Genomic DNA, 22,655 nt, shown 5'->3' with positions numbered 1-22,655 from the left:
GGTGCTAGCAGGGAATTCTCTGCCTGCCTTTCCCCAGTGCTCTGCAAGCTCTCCAAGACAACAACAAATCTGGGGCTCTGTGCTTTCTTTCCTTCTGAACAAGTGTTAGTGTTTTCTGCACAAAAGCGATTCTGCCAAGCAATGTGAACACTTCTGCTTCCCAGGCACAGAGAAGGTGCTAGCAAGGAATTCTCTGCCTGCCTTTCCCCAGTGCTCTGCAAGCTCTCCAGGACAACATAGAATCTGGGGCTCTGTGCTTTCTTTCGTTCTGAACAAGTGTTACTGTTTTCTGCACAAAAGCGATTCTGCGAAGCAATGTGAACAGGCACAGAGAAGGTGCTAGCAGGGAATTCTCTGCCTGCCTTTCCCCAGTGCTCTGCAAGCTCTCCAGGACAACATAAAATCTGGGGCTCTGTGCTTTCTTTCCTTCTGAACAAGTGTTACTGTTTTCTGCACAAAAGCGATTCTGCGAAGCAATGTGAACACTTCTGCTTCCCAGGCACAGAGAAGGTGCTAGCAAGGAATTCTCTGCCTGCCTTTCCCCAGTGCTCTGCAAGCTCTCCAGGACAACATAAAATCTGGGGCTCTGTGCTTTCTTTCGTTCTGAACAAGTGTTACTGTTTTCTGCACAAAAGCGATTCTGCGAAGCAATGTGAACACTTCTGCTTCCCAGGCACAGAGAAGGTGCTAGCAAGGAATTCTCTGCCTGCCTTTCCCCAGTGCTGTGCAAGCTCTCCAGGGCAACATAGAATCCGGGGCTCTGTGCTTTCTTTCGTTCTGAACAAGTGTTACTGTTTTCTGCACAAAAGCGATTCTGCGAAGCAATGTGAACAGGCACAGAGAAGGTGCTAGCAGGGAATTCTCTGCCTGCCTTTCCCCAGTGCTCTGCAAGGTCTCCAAGACAACAGCAAATCTGGGGCTCTGTGCTTTCTTTCCTTCTGAACAAGTGTTAGTGTTTTCTGCACAAAAGCGATTCTGCGAAGCAATGTGAACACTTCTGCTTCCCAGGCACAGAGAAGGTGCTAGCAGGGAATTCTCTGCCTGCCTTTCCCCAGTGCTCTGCAAGCTCTCCAGGACAACATAGAATCTGGGGCTCTGTGCTTTCTTTCGTTCTGAACAAGTGTTACTGTTTTCTGCACAAAAGCAATTCTGCGAAGCAATGTGAACAGGCACAGAGAAGGTGCTAGCAGGGAATTCTCTGCCTGCCTTTCCCCAGTGCTCTGCAAGCTCTCCAGGACAACATAAAATCTGGGGCTCTGTGCTTTCTTTCCTTCTGAACAAGTGTTACTGTTTTCTGCACAAAAGCGATTCTGCGAAGCAATGTGAACACTTCTGCTTCCCAGGCACAGAGAAGGTGCTAGCAGGGAATTCTCTGCCTGCCTTTCCCCAGTGCTCTGCAAGCTCTCCAGGACAACAGAAAATCTGGGGCTCTGTGCTTTCTTTCCTTCTGAACAAGTGTTACTGTTTTCTGCACAAAAGCGATTCTGCGAAGCAATGTGAACACTTCTGCTTCCCAGGCACAGAGAAGGTGCTAGCAAGGAATTCTCTGCCTACCTTTCCCCAGTGCTCTGCAAGCTCTCCAGGACAACATAAAATCTGGGGCTCTGTGCTTTCTTTCCTTCTGAACAAGTGTTACTGTTTTCTGCACAAAAGCGATTCTGCGAAGCAATGTGAACACTTCTGCTTCCCAGGCACAGAGAAGGTGCTAGCAAGGAATTCTCTGCCTGCCTTTCCCCAGTGCTGTGCAAGCTCTCCAGGGCAACATAGAATCCAGGGCTCTGTGCTTTCTTTCGTTCTGAACAAGTGTTACTGTTTTCTGCACAAAAGCGATTCTGCGAAGCAATGTGAACACTTCTGCTTCCCAGGCACAGAGAAGGTGCTAGCAGGGAATTCTATGCCTGCCTTTCCCCAGTGCTCTGCAAGCTCTCCAGGACAACATAAAATCTGGGGCTCTGTGCTTTCTTTCCTTCTGAACAAGTGTTAGTGTTTTCTGCACAAAAGCGATTCTGCGAAGCAATGTGAACACTTCTGCTTCCCAGGCACAGAGAAGGTGCTAGCAGGGAATTCTCTGCCTGCCTTTCCCCAGTGCTCTGCAAGCTCTCCAGGACAACATCAAATCTGGGGCTCTGTGCTTTCTTTCCTTCTGAACAAGTGTTACTGTTTTCTGCACAAAAGCGATTCTGCGAAGCAATGTGAACACTTCTGCTTCCCAGGCACAGAGAAGGTGCTAGCAGGGAATTCTCTGCCTGCCTTTCCCCAGTGCTCTGCAAGCTCTCCAGGACAACATCAAATCTGGGGCTCTGTTCTTTCTTTCGTTCTGAACAAGTGTTACTGTTTTCTGCACAAAAGCGATTCTGCGAAGCAATGTGAACACTTCTGCTTCCCAGGCACAGAGAAGGTGCTAGCAGGGAATTCTCTGCCTGCCTTTCCCCAGTGCTCTGCAAGCTCTCCAGGACAACATCAAATCTGGGGCTCTGTGCTTTCTTTCCTTCTGAACAAGTGTTACTGTTTTCTGCACAAAAGCGATTCTGCGAAGCAATGTGAACACTTCTGCTTCCCAGGCGCAGAGAAGGTGCTAGCAAGGAATTCTCTGCCTGCCTTTCCCCAGTGCTCTGCAAGCTCTCCAGGACAACATAGAATCTGGGGCTCTGTGCTTTCTTTCGTTCTGAACAAGTGTTACTGTTTTCTGCACAAAAGCGATTCTGCGAAGCAATGTGAACACTTCTGCTTCCCAGGCACAGAGAAGGTGCTAGCAGGGAATTCTCTGCCTGCCTTTCCCCAGTGCTCTGCAAGCTCTCCAGGACAACATAGAATCTGGGGCTCTGTGCTTTCTTTCGTTCTGAACAAGTGTTACTGTTTTCTGCACAAAGCGATTCTTGCGAAGCAATGTGAACAGGCACAGAGAAGGTGCTAGCAGGGAATTCTCTGCCTGCCTTTCCCCGGTGCTCTGCAAGCTCTCCAGGACAACATAAAATCTGGGGCTCATGCTTTCTTTCTTTCTGAACAAGTGTTACTGTTTTCTGCACAAAAGCGATTCTGCGAAGCAATGTGAACAGGCACAGAGAAGGTGCTAGCAGGGAATTCTCTGCCTGCCTTTCCCCAGTGCTCTGCAAGCTCTCCAAGACAACAGCAAATCTGGGGCTCTGTGCTTTCTTTCCTTCTGAACAAGTGTTAGTGTTTTCTGCAGAAAAGCCATTCTGCGAAGCAATGTGAACAGGCACAGAGAAGGTGCTAGCAGGGAATTCTCTGCCTGCCTTTCCCCAGTGCTCTGCAAGCTCTCCAAGACAACAGCAAATCTGGGGCTCTGTGCTTTCTTTCCTTCTGAACAAGTGTTAGTGTTTTCTGCACAAAAGCGATTCTGCCAAGCAATGTGAACACTTCTGCTTCCCAGGCACAGAGAAGGTGCTAGCAAGGAATTCTCTGCCTGCCTTTCCCCAGTGCTCTGCAAGCTCTCCAGGACAACATAGAATCTGGGGCTCTGTGCTTTCTTTCGTTCTGAACAAGTGTTACTGTTTTCTGCACAAAAGCGATTCTGCGAAGCAATGTGAACAGGCACAGAGAAGGTGCTAGCAGGGAATTCTCTGCCTGCCTTTCCCCAGTGCTCTGCAAGCTCTCCAGGACAACATAAAATCTGGGGCTCTGTGCTTTCTTTCCTTCTGAACAAGTGTTACTGTTTTCTGCACAAAAGCGATTCTGCGAAGCAATGTGAACACTTCTGCTTCCCAGGCACAGAGAAGGTGCTAGCAAGGAATTCTCTGCCTGCCTTTCCCCAGTGCTCTGCAAGCTCTCCAGGACAACATAAAATCTGGGGCTCTGTGCTTTCTTTCGTTCTGAACAAGTGTTACTGTTTTCTGCACAAAAGCGATTCTGCGAAGCAATGTGAACACTTCTGCTTCCCAGGCACAGAGAAGGTGCTAGCAAGGAATTCTCTGCCTGCCTTTCCCCAGTGCTGTGCAAGCTCTCCAGGGCAACATAGAATCCGGGGCTCTGTGCTTTCTTTCGTTCTGAACAAGTGTTACTGTTTTCTGCACAAAAGCGATTCTGCGAAGCAATGTGAACAGGCACAGAGAAGGTGCTAGCAGGGAATTCTCTGCCTGCCTTTCCCCAGTGCTCTGCAAGGTCTCCAAGACAACAGCAAATCTGGGGCTCTGTGCTTTCTTTCCTTCTGAACAAGTGTTAGTGTTTTCTGCACAAAAGCGATTCTGCGAAGCAATGTGAACACTTCTGCTTCCCAGGCACAGAGAAGGTGCTAGCAGGGAATTCTCTGCCTGCCTTTCCCCAGTGCTGTGCAAGCTCTCCAGGGCAACATAGAATCCAGGGCTCTGTGCTTTCTTTCGTTCTGAACAAGTGTTACTGTTTTCTGCACAAAAGCGATTCTGCGAAGCAATGTGAACAGGCACAGAGAAGGTGCTAGCAGGGAATTCTCTGCCTGCCTTTCCCCGGTGCTCTGCAAGCTCTCCAGGACAACATAAAATCTGGGGCTCATGCTTTCTTTCTTTCTGAACAAGTGTTACTGTTTTCTGCACAAAAGCGATTCTGCGAAGCAATGTGAACAGGCACAGAGAAGGTGCTAGCAGGGAATTCTCTGCCTGCCTTTCCCCAGTGCTCTGCAAGCTCTCCAGGACAACATCAAATCTGGGGCTCTGTGCTTTCTTTCCTTCTGAACAAGTGTTACTGTTTTCTGCACAAAAGCGATTCTGCGAAGCAATGTGAACACTTCTGCTTCCCAGGCGCAGAGAAGGTGCTAGCAAGGAATTCTCTGCCTGCCTTTCCCCAGTGCTCTGCAAGCTCTCCAGGACAACATAGAATCTGGGGCTCTGTGCTTTCTTTCGTTCTGAACAAGTGTTACTGTTTTCTGCACAAAAGCGATTCTGCGAAGCAATGTGAACAGGCACAGAGAAGGTGCTAGCAGGGAATTCTCTGCCTGCCTTTCCCCAGTGCTCTGCAAGCTCTCCAGGACAACATAAAATCTGGGGCTCTGTGCTTTCTTTCGTTCTGAACAAGTGTTACTGTTTTCTGCACAAAAGCGATTCTGCGAAGCAATGTGAACACTTCTGCTTCCCAGGCACAGAGAAGGTGCTAGCAGGGAATTCTCTGCCTGCCTTTCCCCAGTGCTCTGCAAGCTCTCCAGGACAACATAAAATCTGGGGCTCTGTGCTTTCTTTCCTTCTGAACAAGTGTTACTGTTTTCTGCACAAAAGCGATTCTGCGAAGCAATGTGAACACTTCTGCTTCCCAGGCACAGAGAAGGTGCTAGCAGGGAATTCTCTGCCTGCCTTTCCCCAGTGCTCTGCAAGCTCTCCAGGACAACATCAAATCTGGGGCTCTGTGCTTTCTTTCCTTCTGAACAAGTGTTACTGTTTTCTGCACAAAAGCGATTCTGCGAAGCAATGTGAACACTTCTGCTTCCCAGGCACAGAGAAGGTGCTAGCAAGGAATTCTCTGCCTACCTTTCCCCAGTGCTCTGCAAGCTCTCCAGGACAACATAAAATCTGGGGCTCTGTGCTTTCTTTCGTTCTGAACAAGTGTTACTGTTTTCTGCACAAAAGCGATTCTGCGAAGCAATGTGAACACTTCTGCTTCCCAGGCACAGAGAAGGTGCTAGCAAGGAATTCTCTGCCTGCCTTTCCCCAGTGCTGTGCAAGCTCTCCAGGGCAACATAGAATCCGGGGCTCTGTGCTTTCTTTCGTTCTGAACAAGTGTTACTGTTTTCTGCACAAAAGCGATTCTGCGAAGCAATGTGAACAGGCACAGAGAAGGTGCTAGCAGGGAATTCTCTGCCTGCCTTTCCCCGGTGCTCTGCAAGCTCTCCAGGACAACATAAAATCTGGGGCTCATGCTTTCTTTCTTTCTGAACAAGTGTTACTGTTTTCTGCACAAAAGCGATTCTGCGAAGCAATGTGAACAGGCACAGAGAAGGTGCTAGCAGGGAATTCTCTGCCTGCCTTTCCCAGTGCTCTGCAAGCTCTCCAGGACAACATCAAATCTGGGGCTCTGTGCTTTCTTTCCTTCTGAACAAGTGTTACTGTTTTCTGCACAAAAGCGATTCTGCGAAGCAATGTGAACACTTCTGCTTCCCAGGCGCAGAGAAGGTGCTAGCAAGGAATTCTCTGCCTGCCTTTCCCCAGTGCTCTGCAAGCTCTCCAGGACAACATAGAATCTGGGGCTCTGTGCTTTCTTTCGTTCTGAACAAGTGTTACTGTTTTCTGCACAAAAGCGATTCTGCGAAGCAATGTGAACAGGCACAGAGAAGGTGCTAGCAGGGAATTCTCTGCCTGCCTTTCCCCAGTGCTCTGCAAGCTCTCCAGGACAACATAAAATCTGGGGCTCTGTGCTTTCTTTCGTTCTGAACAAGTGTTACTGTTTTCTGCACAAAAGCGATTCTGCGAAGCAATGTGAACACTTCTGCTTCCCAGGCACAGAGAAGGTGCTAGCAGGGAATTCTCTGCCTGCCTTTCCCCAGTGCTCTGCAAGCTCTCCAGGACAACATAAAATCTGGGGCTCTGTGCTTTCTTTCGTTCTGAACAAGTGTTAGTGTTTTCTGCACAAAAGCGATTCTGCGAAGCAATGTGAACAGGCACAGAGAAGGTGCTAGCAGGGAATTCTCTGCCTGCCTTTCCCCAGTGCTCTGCAAGCTCTCCAGGACAACATAAAATCTGGGGCTCATGCTTTCTTTCGTTCTGAACAAGTGTTACTGTTTTCTGCACAAAAGCGATTCTGCGAAGCAATGTGAACAGGCACAGAGAAGGTGCTAGCAAGGAATTCTCTGCCTGCCTTTCCCCAGTGCTCTGCAAGCTCTCCAGGACAACATAGATTCTGGGGCTCTGTGCTTTCTTTCCTTCTGAACAAGTGTTAGTGTTTTCTGCACAAAAGCGATTCTGCGAAGCAATGTGAACAGGCACAGAGAAGGTGCTAGCAGGGAATTCTCTGCCTGCCTTTCCCCAGTGCTCTGCAAGCTCTCCAGGACAACATAAAATCTGGGGCTCTGTGCTTTCTTTCGTAATGAGCAAGTGTTACTGTTTTCTGCACAAAAGCGATTCTGCGAAGCAATGTGAACACTTCTGCTTCCCAGGCACAGAGAAGGTGCTAGCAGGGAATTCTCTGCCTGCCTTTCCCCAGTGCTGTGCAAGCTCTCCAGGACAACATAGAATCTGGGGCTCTGTGCTTTCTTTCGTTCTGAACAAGTGTTACTGTTTTCTGCACAAAAGCGATTCTGCGAAGCAATGTGAACAGGCACAGAGAAGGTGCTAGCAGGGAATTCCCTGCCTGCCTTTCCCCAGTGCTCTGCAAGCTCTCCAGGACAACATAGAATCTGGGGCTCTGTGCTTTGTTTCGTTCTGAACAAGTGTTAGTGTTTTCTGCACAAAAGCGATGCTGCCAAGCAATGTGAACACTTCTGCTTCCCAGGCACAGAGAAGGTGCTAGCAAGGAATTCTCTGCCTGCCTTTCCCCAGTGCTCTGCAAGCTCTCCAGGACAACATAGAATCTGGGGCTCTGTGCTTTCTTTCGTTCTGAACAAGTGTTAATGTTTTCTGCACAAAAGCGATTCTTGCGAAGCAATGTGAACAGGCACAGAGAAGGTGCTAGCAGGGAATTGTCTGCCTGCCTTTCCCCGGTGCTCTGCAAGCTCTCCAGGACAACATAAAATCTGGGGCTCATGCTTTCTTTCTTTCTGAACAAGTGTTACTGTTTTCTGCACAAAAGCGATTCTGCGAAGCAATGTGAACAGGCACAGAGAAGGTGCTAGCAGGGAATTCTCTGCCTGCCTTTCCCCAGTGCTCTGCAAGCTCTCCAGGACAACAGCAAATCTGGGGCTCTGTGCTTTCTTTCTTTCTGAACAAGTGTTAGTGTTTTCTGCACAAAAGCGATTCTGCCAAGCAATGTGAACACTTCTGCTTCCCAGGCACAGAGAAGGTGCTAGCAGGGAATTCTCTGCCTGCCTTTCCCCAGTGCTCTGCAAGCTCTCCAGGACAACATAAAATCTGGGGCTCATGCTTTCTTTCGTTCTGAACAAGTGTTACTGTTTTCTGCACAAAAGCGATTCTGCCAAGCAATGTGAACAGGCACAGAGAAGGTGCTAGCAGGGAATTCTCTGCCTGCCTTTCCCCAGTGCTCTGCAAGCTCTCCAGGACAACATAAAATCTGGGGCTCATGCTTTCTTTCGTTCTGAACAAGTGTTACTGTTTTCTGCACAAAAGCGATTCTGCGAAGCAATGTGAACAGGCACAGAGAAGGTGCTAGCAGGGAATTCTCTGCCTGCCTTTCCCCAGTGCTCTGCAAGCTCTCCAGGACAACATAGATTCTGGGGCTCTGTGCTTTCTTTCCTTCTGAACAAGTGTTAGTGTTTTCTGCACAAAAGCGATTCTGCGAAGCAATGTGAACAGGCACAGAGAAGGTGCTAGCAGGGAATTCTCTGCCTGCCTTTCCCCAGTGCTCTGCAAGCTCTCCAGGACAACATCAAATCTGGGGCTCTGTGCTTTCTTTCCTTCTGAACAAGTGTTACTGTTTTCTGCACAAAAGCGATTCTGCGAAGCAATGTGAACACTTCTGCTTCCCAGGCACAGAGAAGGTGCTAGCAGGGAATTCTCTGCCTGCCTTTCCCCAGTGCTCTGCAAGCTCTCCAGGACAACATAGAATCTGGGGCTCTGTGCTTTCTTTCGTTCTGAACAAGTGTTACTGTTTTCTGCACAAAAGCGATTCTGCCAAGCAATGTGAACAGGCACAGAGAAGGTGCTAGCAGGGAATTCTCTGCCTGCCTTTCCCCAGTGCTCTGCAAGCTCTCCAGGACAACAGCAAATCTGGGGCTCTGTGCTTTCTTTCTTTCTGAACAAGTGTTACTGTTTTCTGCACAAAAGCGATTCTGCCAAGCAATGTGAACACTTCTGCTTCCCAGGCACAGAGAAGGTGCTAGCAGGGAATTCTCTGCCTGCCTTTCCCCAGTGCTCTGCAAGCTCTCAAGGACAACATAAAATCTGGGGCTCTGTGCTTTCTTTCGTTCTGAACAAGTGTTACTGTTTTCTGCACAAAAGCGATTCTGCCAAGCAATGTGAACAGGCACAGAGAAGGTGCTAGCAGGGAATTCTCTGCCTGCCTTTCCCCAGTGCTCTGCAAGCTCTCCAGGACAACATAAAATCTGGGGCTCATGCTTTCTTTCCTTCTGAACAAGTGTTACTGTTTTCTGCACAAAAGCGATTCTGCGAAGCAATGTGAACACTTCTGCTTCCCAGGCATAGAGAAGGTGCTAGCAGGGAATTCTCTGCCTGCCTTTCCCCAGTGCTCTGCAAGCTCTCCAGGACAACAGCAAATCTGGGGCTCATGCTTTCTTTCCTTCTGAACAAGTGTTACTGTTTTCTGCACAAAAGCGATTCTGCGAAGCAATGTGAACAGGCACAGAGAAGGTGCTAGCAGGGAATTCTCTGCCTGCCTTTCCCCAGTGCTCTGCAAGCTCTCCAGGACAACATAAAATCTGGGGCTCTGTGCTTTCTTTCGTTCTGAACGAGTGTTAGTGTTTTCTGCACAAAAGCGATTCTGCGAAGCAGTGTGAACAGGCACAGAGAAGGTGCTAGCAGGGAATTCTCTGCCTGCCTTTCCCCAGTACTCTGCAAGCTCTCCAGGACAACATAAAATCTGGGGCTCATGCTTTCTTTCGTTCTGAACAAGTGTTACTGTTTTCTGCACAAAAGCGATTCTGCGAAGCAATGTGCACACTTCTGCTTCCCAGGCACAGAGAAGGTGCTAGCAGGGAATTCTCTGCCTGCCTTTCCCCAGTGCTCTGCAAGCTCTCCAGGACAACATAAAATCTGGGGCTCTGTGCTTTCTTTCGTTCTGAACAAGTGTTACTGTTTTCTGCACAAAAGCGATTCTGCGAAGCAATGTGAACACTTCTGCTTCCCAGGCACAGAGAAGGTGCTAGCAAGGAATTCTCTCCTGCCTTTCCCCAGTGCTGTGCAAGCTTTCCAGGGCAACATAGAATCCGGGGCTCTGTGCTTTCTTTCGTTCTGAACAAGTGTTACTGTTTTCTGCACAAAAGCGATTCTGCGAAGCAATGTGAACAGGCACAGAGAAGGTGCTAGCAGGGAATTCTCTGCCTGCCTTTCCCCGGTGCTCTGCAAGCTCTCCAGGACAACATAAAATCTGGGGCTCATGCTTTCTTTCTTTCTGAACAAGTGTTACTGTTTTCTGCACAAAAGCGATTCTGCGAAGCAATGTGAACAGGCACAGAGAAGGTGCTAGCAGGGAATTCTCTGCCTGCCTTTCCCCAGTGCTCTGCAAGCTCTCCAGGACAACATAAAATCTGGGGCTCTGTGCTTTCTTTCGTTCTGAACAAGTGTTACTGTTTTCTGCACAAAAGCGATTCTGCGAAGCAATGTGAACACTTCTGCTTCCCAGGCACAGAGAAGGTGCTAGCAGGGAATTCTCTGCCTGCCTTTCCCCAGTGCTCTGCAAGCTCTCCAGGACAACATAAAATCTGGGGCTCTGTGCTTTCTTTCCTTCTGAACAAGTGTTACTGTTTTCTGCACAAAAGCGATTCTGCGAAGCAATGTGAACGCTTCTGCTTCCCAGGCACAGAGAAGGTGCTAGCAAGGAATTCTCTGCCTACCTTTCCCCAGTGCTCTGCAAGCTCTCCAGGACAACATAAAATCTGGGGCTCTGTGCTTTCTTTCGTTCTGAACAAGTGTTACTGTTTTCTGCACAAAAGCGATTCTGCGAAGCAATGTGAACACTTCTGCTTCCCAGGCACAGAGAAGGTGCTAGCAAGGAATTCTCTGCCTGCCTTTCCCCAGTGCTGTGCAAGCTCTCCAGGGCAACATAGAATCCGGGGCTCTGTGCTTTCTTTCGTTCTGAACAAGTGTTACTGTTTTCTGCACAAAAGCGATTCTGCGAAGCAATGTGAACAGGCACAGAGAAGGTGCTAGCAGGGAATTCTCTGCCTGCCTTTCCCCAGTGCTCTGCAAGCTCTCCAGGACAACATAAAATCTGGGGCTCTGTGCTTTCTTTCGTTCTGAACAAGTGTTACTGTTTTCTGCACAAAAGCGATTCTGCGAAGCAATGTGAACACTTCTGCTTCCCAGGCACAGAGAAGGTGCTAGCAGGGAATTCTCTGCCTGCCTTTCCCCAGTGCTCTGCAAGCTCTCCAGGACAACATAAAATCTGGGGCTCTGTGCTTTCTTTCCTTCTGAACAAGTGTTACTGTTTTCTGCACAAAAGCGATTCTGCGAAGCAATGTGAACACTTCTGCTTCCCAGGCACAGAGAAGGTGCTAGCAAGGAATTCTCTGCCTACCTTTCCCCAGTGCTCTGCAAGCTCTCCAGGACAACATAAAATCTGGGGCTCTGTGCTTTCTTTCGTTCTGAACAAGTGTTACTGTTTTCTGCACAAAAGCGATTCTGCGAAGCAATGTGAACACTTCTGCTTCCCAGGCACAGAGAAGGTGCTAGCAAGGAATTCTCTGCCTGCCTTTCCCCAGTGCTGTGCAAGCTCTCCAGGGCAACATAGAATCCGGGGCTCTGTGCTTTCTTTCGTTCTGAACAAGTGTTACTGTTTTCTGCACAAAAGCGATTCTGCGAAGCAATGTGAACAGGCACAGAGAAGGTGCTAGCAGGGAATTCTCTGCCTGCCTTTCCCCAGTGCTCTGCAAGCTCTCCAGGACAACATAAAATCTGGGGCTCTGTGCTTTCTTTCGTTCTGAACAAGTGTTACTGTTTTCTGCACAAAAGCGATTCTGCGAAGCAATGTGAACACTTCTGCTTCCCAGGCACAGAGAAGGTGCTAGCAGGGAATTCTCTGCCTGCCTTTCCCCAGTGCTGTGCAAGCTCTCCAGGACAACATAAAATCTGGGGCTCTGTGCTTTCTTTCGTTCTGAACAAGTGTTAGTGTTTTCTGCACAAAAGCGATTCTGCGAAGCAATGTGAACAGGCACAGAGAAGGTGCTAGCAGGGAATTCTCTGCCTGCCTTTCCCCAGTGCTCTGCAAGCTCTCCAGGACAACATAAAATCTGGGGCTCATGCTTTCTTTCGTTCTGAACAAGTGTTACTGTTTTCTGCACAAAAGCGATTCTGCGAAGCAATGTGAACAGGCACAGAGAAGGTGCTAGCAAGGAATTCTCTGCCTGCCTTTCCCCAGTACTCTGCAAGCTCTCCAGGACAACATAGATTCTGGGGCTCTGTGCTTTCTTTCCTTCTGAACAAGTGTTAGTGTTTTCTGCACAAAAGCGATTCTGCGAAGCAATGTGAACAGGCACAGAGAAGGTGCTAGCAGGGAATTCTCTGCCTGCCTTTCCCCAGTGCTCTGCAAGCTCTCCAGGACAACATAAAATCTGGGGCTCTGTGCTTTCTTTCGTAATGAGCAAGTGTTACTGTTTTCTGCACAAAAGCGATTCTGCGAAGCAATGTGAACACTTCTGCTTCCCAGGCACAGAGAAGGTGCTAGCAGGGAATTCTCTGCCTGCCTTTCCCCAGTGCTCTGCAAGCTCTCCAGGACAACATAAAATCTGGGGCTCTGTGCTTTCTTTCCTTCTGAACAAGTGTTACTGTTTTCTGCACAAAAGCGATTCTGCGAAGCAATGTGAACAGGCACAGAGAAGGTGCTAGCAGGGAATTCTCTGCCTGCCTTTCCCCAGTGCTCTGCAAGCTCTCCAGGACAACATAGAATCTGGGGCTCTGTGCTTTGTTTCGTTCTGAACAAGTGTTAGTGTTTTCTGCACAAAAGCGATGCTGCCAAGCAATGTGAACACTTCTGCTTCCCAGGCACAGAGAAGGTGCTAGCAAGGAATTCTCTGCCTGCCTTTCCCCAGTGCTCTGCAAGCTCTCCAGGACAACATAGAATCTGGGGCTCTGTGCTTTCTTTCGTTCTGAACAAGTGTTACTGTTTTCTGCACAAAAGCGATTCTTGCGAAGCAATGTGAACAGGCACAGAGAAGGTGCTAGCAGGGAATTCTCTGCCTGCCTTTCCCCGGTGCTCTGCAAGCTCTCCAGGACAACATAAAATCTGGGGCTCATGCTTTCTTTCTTTCTGAACAAGTGTTACTGTTTTCTGCACAAAAGCTATTCTGCGAAGCAATGTGAACAGGCACAGAGAAGGTGCTAGCAGGGAATTCTCTGCCTGCCTTTCCCCAGTGCTCTGCAAGCTCTCCAGGACAACAGCAAATCTGGGGCTCTGTGCTTTCTTTCTTTCTGAACAAGTGTTACTGTTTTCTGCACAAAAGCGATTCTGCCAAGCAATGTGAACACTTCTGCTTCCCAGGCACAGAGAAGGTGCTAGCAGGGAATTCTCTGCCTGCCTTTCCCCAGTGCTCTGCAAGCTCTCCAGGACAACATAAAATCTGGGGCTCTGTGCTTTCTTTCGTTCTGAACAAGTGTTACTGTTTTCTGCACAAAAGCGATTCTGCCAAGCAATGTGAACAGGCACAGAGAAGGTGCTAGCAGGGAATTCTCTGCCTGCCTTTCCCCAGTGCTCTGCAAGCTCCCCAGGACAACATAAAATCTGGGGGTCATGCTTTCTTTCTTTCTGAACAAGTGTTACTGTTTTCTGCACAAAAGCGATTCTGCGAAGCAATGTGAACACTTCTGCTTCCCAGGCACAGAGAAGGTGCTAGCAGGGAATTCTCTGCCTACCTTTCCCCAGTGCTCTGCAAGCTCTCCAGGACAACATAAAATCTGGGGCTCATGCTTTCTTTCGTTCTGAACAAGTGTTACTGTTTTCTGCACAAAAGCGATTCTGCGAAGCAATGTGAACAGGCACAGAGAAGGTGCTAGCAGGGAATTCTCTGCCTGCCTTTCCCCAGTGCTCTGCAAGCTCTCCAGGACAACATAAAATCTGGGGCTCTGTGCTTTCTTTCGTTCTGAACGAGTGTTAGTGTTTTCTGCACAAAAGCGATTCTGCGAAGCAATGTGAACAGGCACAGAGAAGGTGCTAGCAGGGAATTCTCTGCCTGCCTTTCCCCAGTACTCTGCAAGCTCTCCAGGACAACATAAAATCTGGGGCTCTGTGCTTTCTTTCGTTCTGAACAAGTGTTACTGTTTTCTGCACAAAAGCGATTCTGCGAAGCAATGTGCACACTTCTGCTTCCCAGGCACAGAGAAGGTGCTAGCAGGGAATTCTCTGCCTGCCTTTCCCCAGTGCTCTGCAAGCTCTCCAGGACAACATAAAATCTGGGGCTCTGTGCTTTCTTTCCTTCTGAACAAGTGTTACTGTTTTCTGCACAAAAGCGATTCTGCGAAGCAATGTGAACACTTCTGCTTCCCAGGCGCAGAGAAGGTGCTAGCAAGGAATTCTCTGCCTGCCTTTCCCCAGTGCTCTGCAAGCTCTCCAGGACAACATAGAATCTGGGGCTCTGTGCTTTCTTTCGTTCTGAACAAGTGTTACTGTTTTCTGCACAAAAGCGATTCTGCGAAGCAATGTGAACAGGCACAGAGAAGGTGCTAGCAGGGAATTCTCTGCCTGCCTTTCCCCAGTGCTCTGCAAGCTCTCCAGGACAACATAAAATCTGGGGCTCTGTGCTTTCTTTCCTTCTGAACAAGTGTTACTGTTTTCTGCACAAAAGCGATTCTGCGAAGCAATGTGAACACTTCTGCTTCCCAGGCACAGAGAAGGTGCTAGCAGGGAATTCTCTGCCTGCCTTTCCCCAGTGCTCTGCAAGCTCTCCAGGACAACATAAAATCTGGGGCTCTGTGCTTTCTTTCGTTCTGAACAAGTGTTACTGTTTTCTGCACAAAAGCGATTCTGCCAAGCAATGTGAACAGGCACAGAGAAGGTGCTAGCAGGGAATTCTCTGCCTGCCTTTCCCCAGTGCTCTGCAAGCTCCCCAGGACAACATAAAATCTGGGGCTCATGCTTTCTTTCTTTCTGAACAAGTGTTACTGTTTTCTGCACAAAAGCGATTCTGCGAAGCAATGTGAACAGGCACAGAGAAGGTGCTAGCAGGGAATTCTCTGCCTGCCTTTCCCCAGTGCTCTGCAAGCTCTCCAGGACAACATAAAATCTGGGGCTCTGTGCTTTCTTTCGTTCTGAACGAGTGTTAGTGTTTTCTGCACAAAAGCGATTCTGCGAAGCAATGTGAACAGGCACAGAGAAGGTGCTAGCAGGGAATTCTCTGCCTGCCTTTCCCCAGTACTCTGCAAGCTCTCCAGGACAACATAAAATCTGGGGCTCTCTGCTTTCTTTCGTTCTGAACAAGTGTTACTGTTTTCTGCACAAAAGCGATTCTGCGAAGCAATGTGCACACTTCTGCTTCCCAGGCACAGAGAAGGTGCTAGCAGGGAATTCCCTGCCTGCCTTTCCCCAGTGCTCTGCAAGCTCTCCAGGACAACAAAGAATCTGGGGCTCTGTGCTTTCTTTTGTTCTGAACAAGTGTTACTGTTTTCTGCACAAAGGCGATTCTGCGAAGCAATGTGAACACTTCTGCTTCCCAGGCACAGAGAAGGTGCTAGCAGGGAATTCTCTGCCTGCCTTTCCCCAGTGCTCTGCAAGCTCTCCAGAACAACAGCAAATCTGGGGCTCTGTGCTTTCTTTTGTTCTGAACAAGTGTTAGTGTTTTCTGCACAAAAGCGATTCTGCGAAGCAATGTGAACACTTCTGCTTCCCAGGCACAGAGAAGGTGCTAGCAGGGAATTCCCTGCCTGCCTTTCCCCAGTGCTCTGCAAGCTCTCCAGGACAACATAGAATCTGGGGCTCTGTGCTTTCTTTTGTTCTGAACAAGTGTTAGTGTTTTCTGCAGAAAAGCGATTCTGCGAAGCAATGTGAACACTTCTGCTTCCCAGGCACAGAGAAGGTGCTAGCAGGGAATTCTCTGCCTGCCTTTCCCCAGTGCTCTGCAAGCTCTCCAGGACAACAGCAAATCTGGGGCTCTGTGCTTTCTTTCGTTCTGAACAAGTGTTACTGTATTCTGCACAAAAGCGCTTCTGCGAAGCAATGTAAACACTTCTGCTTCCCAGGCACAGAGAAGGTGCTAGCAGGGAATTCTCTGCCTGCCTTTCCCCAGTGCTCTGCAAGCTCTCCAGAACAACAGCAAATCTGGGGCTCTGTGCTTTCTTTTGTTCTGAACAAGTGTTAGTGTTTTCTGCACAAAAGCGATTCTGCGAAGTAATGTGAACACTTCTGCTTCCCAGGCACAGAGAAGGTGCTAGCAGGGAATTCTCTGCCTGCCTTTCCCCAGTGCTCTGCAAGCTCTCCAGAACAACAGCAAATCTGGGGCTCTGTGCTTTCTTTTGTTCTGAACAAGTGTTAGTGTTTTCTGCACAAAGGCGATTCTGCGAAGCAATGTGAACACTTCTGCTTCCCAGGCACAGAGAAGGTGCTAGCAGGGAATTCTCTGCCTGCCTTTCCCCAGTGCTCTGCAAGCTCTCCAGGACAACATAGAATCTGGGGCTCTGTGCTTTCTTTTGTTCTGAACAAGTGTTAGTGTTTTCTGCAGAAAAGCGATTCTGCGAAGCAATGTGAACACTTCTGCTTCCCAGGCACAGAGAAGGTGCTAGCAGGGAATTCTCTGCCTGCCTTTCCCCAGTGCTCTGCAAGCTCTCCAGGACAACAGCAAATCTGGGGCTCTGTGCTTTCTTTCGTTCTGAACAAGTGTTACTGTTTTCTGCACAAAAGCGCTTCTGCGAAGCAATGTGAACACTTCTGCTTCCCAGGCACAGAGAAGGTGCTAGCAGGGAATTCTCTGCCTGCCTTTCCCCAGTGCTCTGCAAGCTCTCCAGAACAACAGCAAATCTGGGGCTCTGTGCTTTCTTTTGTTCTGAACAATTGTTAGTGTTTTCTGCACAAAAGCGATTCTGCGAAGTAATGTGAACACTTCTGCTTCCCAGGCACAGAGAAGGTGCTAGCAGGGAATTCTCTGCCTGCCTTTCCCCAGTGCTCTGCAAGCTCTCCAGAACAACAGCAAATCTGGGGCTCTGTGCTTTCTTTTGTTCTGAACAAGTGTTAGTGTTTTCTGCACAAAGGAGATTCTGCGAAGCAATGTGAACACTTCTGCTTCCCAGGCACAGAGAAGGTGCTAGCAGGGAATTCTCTGCCTGCCTTTCCCCAGTGCTCTGCAAGCTCTCCAGGACAACAGCAAATCTGGGGCTCTGTGCTTTCTTTTGTTCTGAACAAGTGTTAGTGTTTTCTGCACAAAAGCGATTCTGCGAAGTAATGTGAACACTTCTGCTTCCCAGGCACAGAGAAGGTGCTAGCAGGGAATTCTCTGCCTGCCTTTCCCCAGTGCTCTGCAAGCTCTCCAGAACAACAGCAAATCTGGGGCTCTGTGCTTTCTTTCGTTCTGAACAAGTGTTAGTGTTTTCTGCACAAAAGCGATTCTGCGAAGCAATATGAACACTTCTGCTTCCCAGGCACAGAGAAGGTGCTAGCAAGGAATTCTCTGCCTGCCTTTCCCCAGTGCTCTGCAAGCTCTCCAGGACAACATAGAATCTGGGGCTCTGTGCTTTCTTTCCTTCTGAACAAGTGTTACTGTTTTCTGCACAATAGCGATTCTGCGAAGCAATGTGAACACTTCTGCTTCCCAGGCACAGAGAAGGTGCTAGCAGGGAATTCTCTGCCTGCCTTTCCCCAGTGCTCTGCAAGCTCTCCAGGACAACATAGAATCTGGGGCTCTGTGCTTTCTTTCGTTCTGAACAAGTGTTACTGTTTTCTGCACAAAAGCGATACAGCGAAGCAATGTGAACAGGCACAGAGAAGGTGCTAGCAGGGAATTCTCTGCCTGCCTTTCCCCAGTGCTCTGCAAGCTCTCCAGGACAACATAGAATCTGGGGCTCTGTGCTTTCTTTCGTTCTGAACAAGTGTTACTGTTTTCTGCACAAAAGCGATTCTGCCAAGCAATGTGAACACTTCTGCTTCCCAGGCACAGAGAAGGTGCTAGCAGGGAATTCTCTGCCTGCCTTTCCCCAGTGCTCTGCAAGCTCTCCAGGACAACATAGAATCTGGGGCTCTGTGCTTTCTTTTGTTCTGAACAAGTGTTAGTGTTTTCTGCACAAAGGCGATTCTGCGAAGCAATGTGAACACTTCTGCTTCCCAGGCACAGAGAAGGTGCTAGCAGGGAATTCTCTGCCTGCCTTTCCCCAGTGCTCTGCAAGCTCTCCAGAACAACAGCAAATCTGGGGCTCTGTGCTTTCTTTTGTTCTGAACAAGTGTTAGTGTTTTCTGCACAAAAGCGATTCTGCGAAGCAACGTAAACACTTCTGCTTCCCAGGCACAGAGAAGGTGCTAGCAGGGAATTCCCTGCCTGCCTTTCCCCAGTGCTCTGCAAGCTCTCCAGGACAACAGCAAATCTGGGGCTCTGTGCTTTCTTTTGTTCTGAACAAGTGTTAGTGTTTTCTGCACAAAAGCGATTCTGCGAAGTAATGTGAACACTTCTGCCTCCCAGGCACAGAGAAGGTGCTAGCAGGGAATTCTCTGCCTGCCTTTCCCCAGTGCTCTGCAAGCTCTCCAGAACAACAGCAAATCTGGGGCTCTGTGCTTTCTTTTGTTCTGAACAAGTGTTAGTGTTTTCTGCACAAAGGCGATTCTGCGAAGCAATGTGAACACTTCTGCTTCCCAGGCACAGAGAAGGTGCTAGCAGGGAATTCTCTGCCTGCCTTTCCCCAGTGCTCTGCAAGCTCTCCAGAACAACAGCAAATCTGGGGCTCTGTGCTTTCTTTTGTTCTGAACAAGTGTTAGTGTTTTCTGCACAAAGGCGATTCTGCGAAGCAATGTGAACACTTCTGCTTCCCAGGCACAGAGAAGGTGCTAGCAGGGAATTCTCTGCCTGCCTTTCCCCAGTGCTCTGCAAGCTCTCCAGGACAACATAGAATCTGGGGCTCTGTGCTTTCTTTTGTTCTGAACAAGTGTTAGTGTTTTCTGCACAAAGGCGATTCTGCGAAGCAATGTGAACACTTCTGCTTCCCAGGCACAGAGAAGGTGCTAGCAGGGAATTCTCTGCCTGCCTTTCCCCAGTGCTCTGCAAGCTCTCCAGGACAACAGCAAATCTGGGGCTCTGTGCTTTCTTTTGTTCTGAACAAGTGTTAGTGTTTTCTGCAGAAAAGCGATTCTGCGAAGCAATGTGAACACTTCTGCTTCCCAGGCACAGAGAAGGTGCTAGCAGGGAATTCTCTGCCTGCCTTTCCCCAGTGCTCTGCAAGCTCTCCAGAACAACAGCAAATCTGGGGCTCTGTGCTTTCTTTTGTTCTGAACAAGTGTTAGTGTTTTCTGCACAAAAGCGATTCTGCGCAGTAATGTGAACACTTCTGCTTCCCAGGCACAGAGAAGGTGCTAGCAGGGAATTCTCTGCCTGCCTTTCCCCAGTGCTCTGCAAGCTCTGCAGAACAACAGCAAATCTGGGGCTCTGTGCTTTCTTTCGTTCTGAACAAGTGTTACTGTTTTCTGCACAAAAGCGATACAGCGAAGCAATGTGAACAGGCACAGAGAAGGTGCTAGCAGGGAATTCTCTGCCTGCCTTTCCCCAGTGCTCTGCAAGCTCTCCAGGACAACATCAAATCTGGGGCCCTGTGCTTTCTTTTGTTCTGAACAAGTGTTAGTGTTTTCTGCACAAAGGCGATTCTGCGAAGCAATGTGAACACTTCTGCTTCCCAGGCACAGAGAAGGTGCTAGCAGGGAATTCTCTGCCTGCCTTTCCCCAGTGCTCTGCAAGCTCTCCAGGACAACAGCAAATCTGGGGCTCTGTGCTTTCTTTTGTTCTGAACAAGTGTTAGTGTTTTCTGCACAAAAGCGATTCTGCGAAGTAATGTGAACACTTCTGCTTCCCAGGCACAGAGAAGGTGCTAGCAGGGAATTCTCTGCCTGCCTTTCCCCAGTGCTCTGCAAGCTCTCCAGAACAACATAAAATCTGGTGCTCTGTGCTTTCTTTTGTTCTGAACAAGTGTTAGTGTTTTCTGCACAAAGGCGATTCTGCGAAGCAATGTGAACACTTCTGCTTCCCAGGCACAGAGAAGGTGCTAGCAGGGAATTCTCTGCCTGCCTTTCCCCAGTGCTCTGCAAGCTCTCCAGAACAACATAAAATCTGGTGCTCTGTGCTTTCTTTTGTTCTGAACAAGTGTTAGTGTTTTCTGCACAAAAGCGATTCTGCGAAGCAATATGAACACTTCTGCTTCCCAGGCACAGAGAAGGTGCTAGCAAGGAATTCTCTGCCTGCCTTTCCCCAGTGCTCTGCAAGCTCTCCAGGACAACATAGAATCTGGGGCTCTGTGCTTTCTTTCCTTCTGAACAAGTGTTACTGTTTTCTGCACAAAAGCGATTCTGCGAAGCAATGTGAACATGCACAGAGAAGGTGCTAGCAGGAAATTCTCTGCCTGCCTTTCCCCAGTGCTCTGCAAGCTCTCCAGGACAACATAAAATCTGGGGCTCTGTGCTTCCTTTCGTTCTGAACAAGTGTTACTGTTTTCTGCACAAAAGCGATTCTGCGAAGCAATGTGAACACTTCTGCTTCCCAGGCACAGAGAAGGCGCTAGCAAGGAATTCTCTGCCTGCCTTTCCCCAGTGCTCTGCAAGCTCTCCAGGACAACATAGAATCTGGGGCTCTGTGCTTTCTTTCCTTCTGAACAAGTGTTACTGTTTTCTGCACAAAAGCGATTCTGCGAAGCAATGTGAACAGGCACAGAGAAGGTGCTAGCAGGGAATTCTCTGCCTGCCTTTCCCCAGTGCTCTGCAAGCTCTCCAGAACAACAGCAAATCTGGGGCTCTGTGCTTTCTTTTGTTCTGAACAAGTGTTAGTGTTTTCTGCAGAAAAGCGATTCTGCGAAGCAATGTGAACACTTCTGCTTCCCAGGCACAGAGAAGGTGCTAGCAGGGAATTCTCTGCCTGCCTTTCCCCAGTGCTCTGCAAGCTCTCCAGGACAACATAGAATCTGGGGCTCTGTGCTTTCTTTTGTTCTGAACAAGTGTTAGTGTTTTCTGCACAAAGGCGATTCTGCGAAGCAACGTAAACACTTCTGCTTCCCAGGCACAGAGAAGGTGCTAGCAGGGAATTCTCTGCCTGCCTTTCCCCAGTGCTCTGCCAGCTCTCCAGAACAGCATAAAATCTGGGGCTCTGTGCTTTCTTTTGTTCTGAACAAGTGTTAGTGTTTTCTGTAGAAAAGCGATTCTGCGAAGCAATGTGAACACTTCTGCTTCCCAGGCACAGAGAAGGTGCTAGCAGGGAATTCTCTGCCTGCCTTTCCCCAGTGCTCTGCAAGCTCTCCAGGACAACAGCAAATCTGGGGCTCTGTGCTTTCTTTTGTTCTGAACAAGTGTTAGTGTTTTCTGCACAAAAGCGATTCTGCGAAGTAATGTGAACACTTCTGCTTCCCAGGCACAGAGAAGGTGCTAGCAGGGAATTCTCTGCCTGCCTTTCCCCAGTGCTCTGCAAGCTCTCCAGAACAACATAAAATCTGGTGCTCTGTGCTTTCTTTTGTTCTGAACAAGTGTTAGTGTTTTCTGCACAAAGGCGATTCTGCGAAGCAATGTGAACACTTCTGCTTCCCAGGCACAGAGAAGGTGCTAGCAGGGAATTCTCTGCCTGCCTTTCCCCAGTGCTCTGCAAGCTCTCCAAGACAACAGCAAATCTGGGGCTCTGTGCTTTCTTTCCTTCTGAACAAGTGTTAGTGTTTTCTGCACAAAAGCGATTCTGCCAAGCAATGTGAACACTTCTGCTTCCCAGGCACAGAGAAGGTGCTAGCAAGGAATTCTCTGCCTGCCTTTCCCCAGTGCTCTGCAAGCTCTCCAGGACAACATAGAATCTGGGGCTCTGTGCTTTCTTTCCTTCTGAACAAGTGTTACTGTTTTCTGCACAAAAGCGATTCTGCGAAGCAATGTGAACATGCACAGAGAAGGTGCTAGCAGGAAATTCTCTGCCTGCCTTTCCCCAGTGCTCTGCAAGCTCTCCAGGACAACATAAAATCTGGGGCTCTGTGCTTCCTTTCGTTCTGAACAAGTGTTACTGTTTTCTGCACAAAAGCGATTCTGCGAAGCAATGTGAACACTTCTGCTTCCCAGGCACAGAGAAGGCGCTAGCAAGGAATTCTCTGCCTGCCTTTCCCCAGTGCTCTGCAAGCTCTCCAGGACAACATAGAATCTGGGGCTCTGTGCTTTCTTTCCTTCTGAACAAGTGTTACTGTTTTCTGCACAAAAGCGATTCTGCGAAGCAATGTGAACAGGCACAGAGAAGGTGCTAGCAGGGAATTCTCTGCCTGCCTTTCCCCAGTGCTCTGCAAGCTCTCCAGAACAACAGCAAATCTGGGGCTCTGTGCTTTCTTTTGTTCTGAACAAGTGTTAGTGTTTTCTGCAGAAAAGCGATTCTGCGAAGCAATGTGAACACTTCTGCTTCCCAGGCACAGAGAAGGTGCTAGCAGGGAATTCTCTGCCTGCCTTTCCCCAGTGCTCTGCAAGCTCTCCAGGACAACATAGAATCTGGGGCTCTGTGCTTTCTTTTGTTCTGAACAAGTGTTAGTGTTTTCTGCACAAAGGCGATTCTGCGAAGCAACGTAAACACTTTTGCTTCCCAGGCACAGAGAAGGTGCTAGCAGGGAATTCTCTGCCTGCCTTTCCCCAGTGCTCTGCACGCTCTCCAGAACAACAGCAAATCTGGGGCTCTGTGCTTTCTTTTGTTCTGAACAAGTGTTAGTGTTTTCTGCACAAAAGCGATTCTGCGAAGCAATGTGAACACTTCTGCTTCCCAGGCACAGAGAAGGTGC

This window comes from Strix aluco, unplaced genomic scaffold (genome assembly GCF_031877795.1).
Source record: "Strix aluco isolate bStrAlu1 unplaced genomic scaffold, bStrAlu1.hap1 HAP1_SCAFFOLD_95, whole genome shotgun sequence".
In the NCBI taxonomy this organism is placed as follows: Eukaryota; Metazoa; Chordata; class Aves; order Strigiformes; family Strigidae; genus Strix; species Strix aluco.
This window is presented reverse-complemented; position numbering follows the sequence as displayed.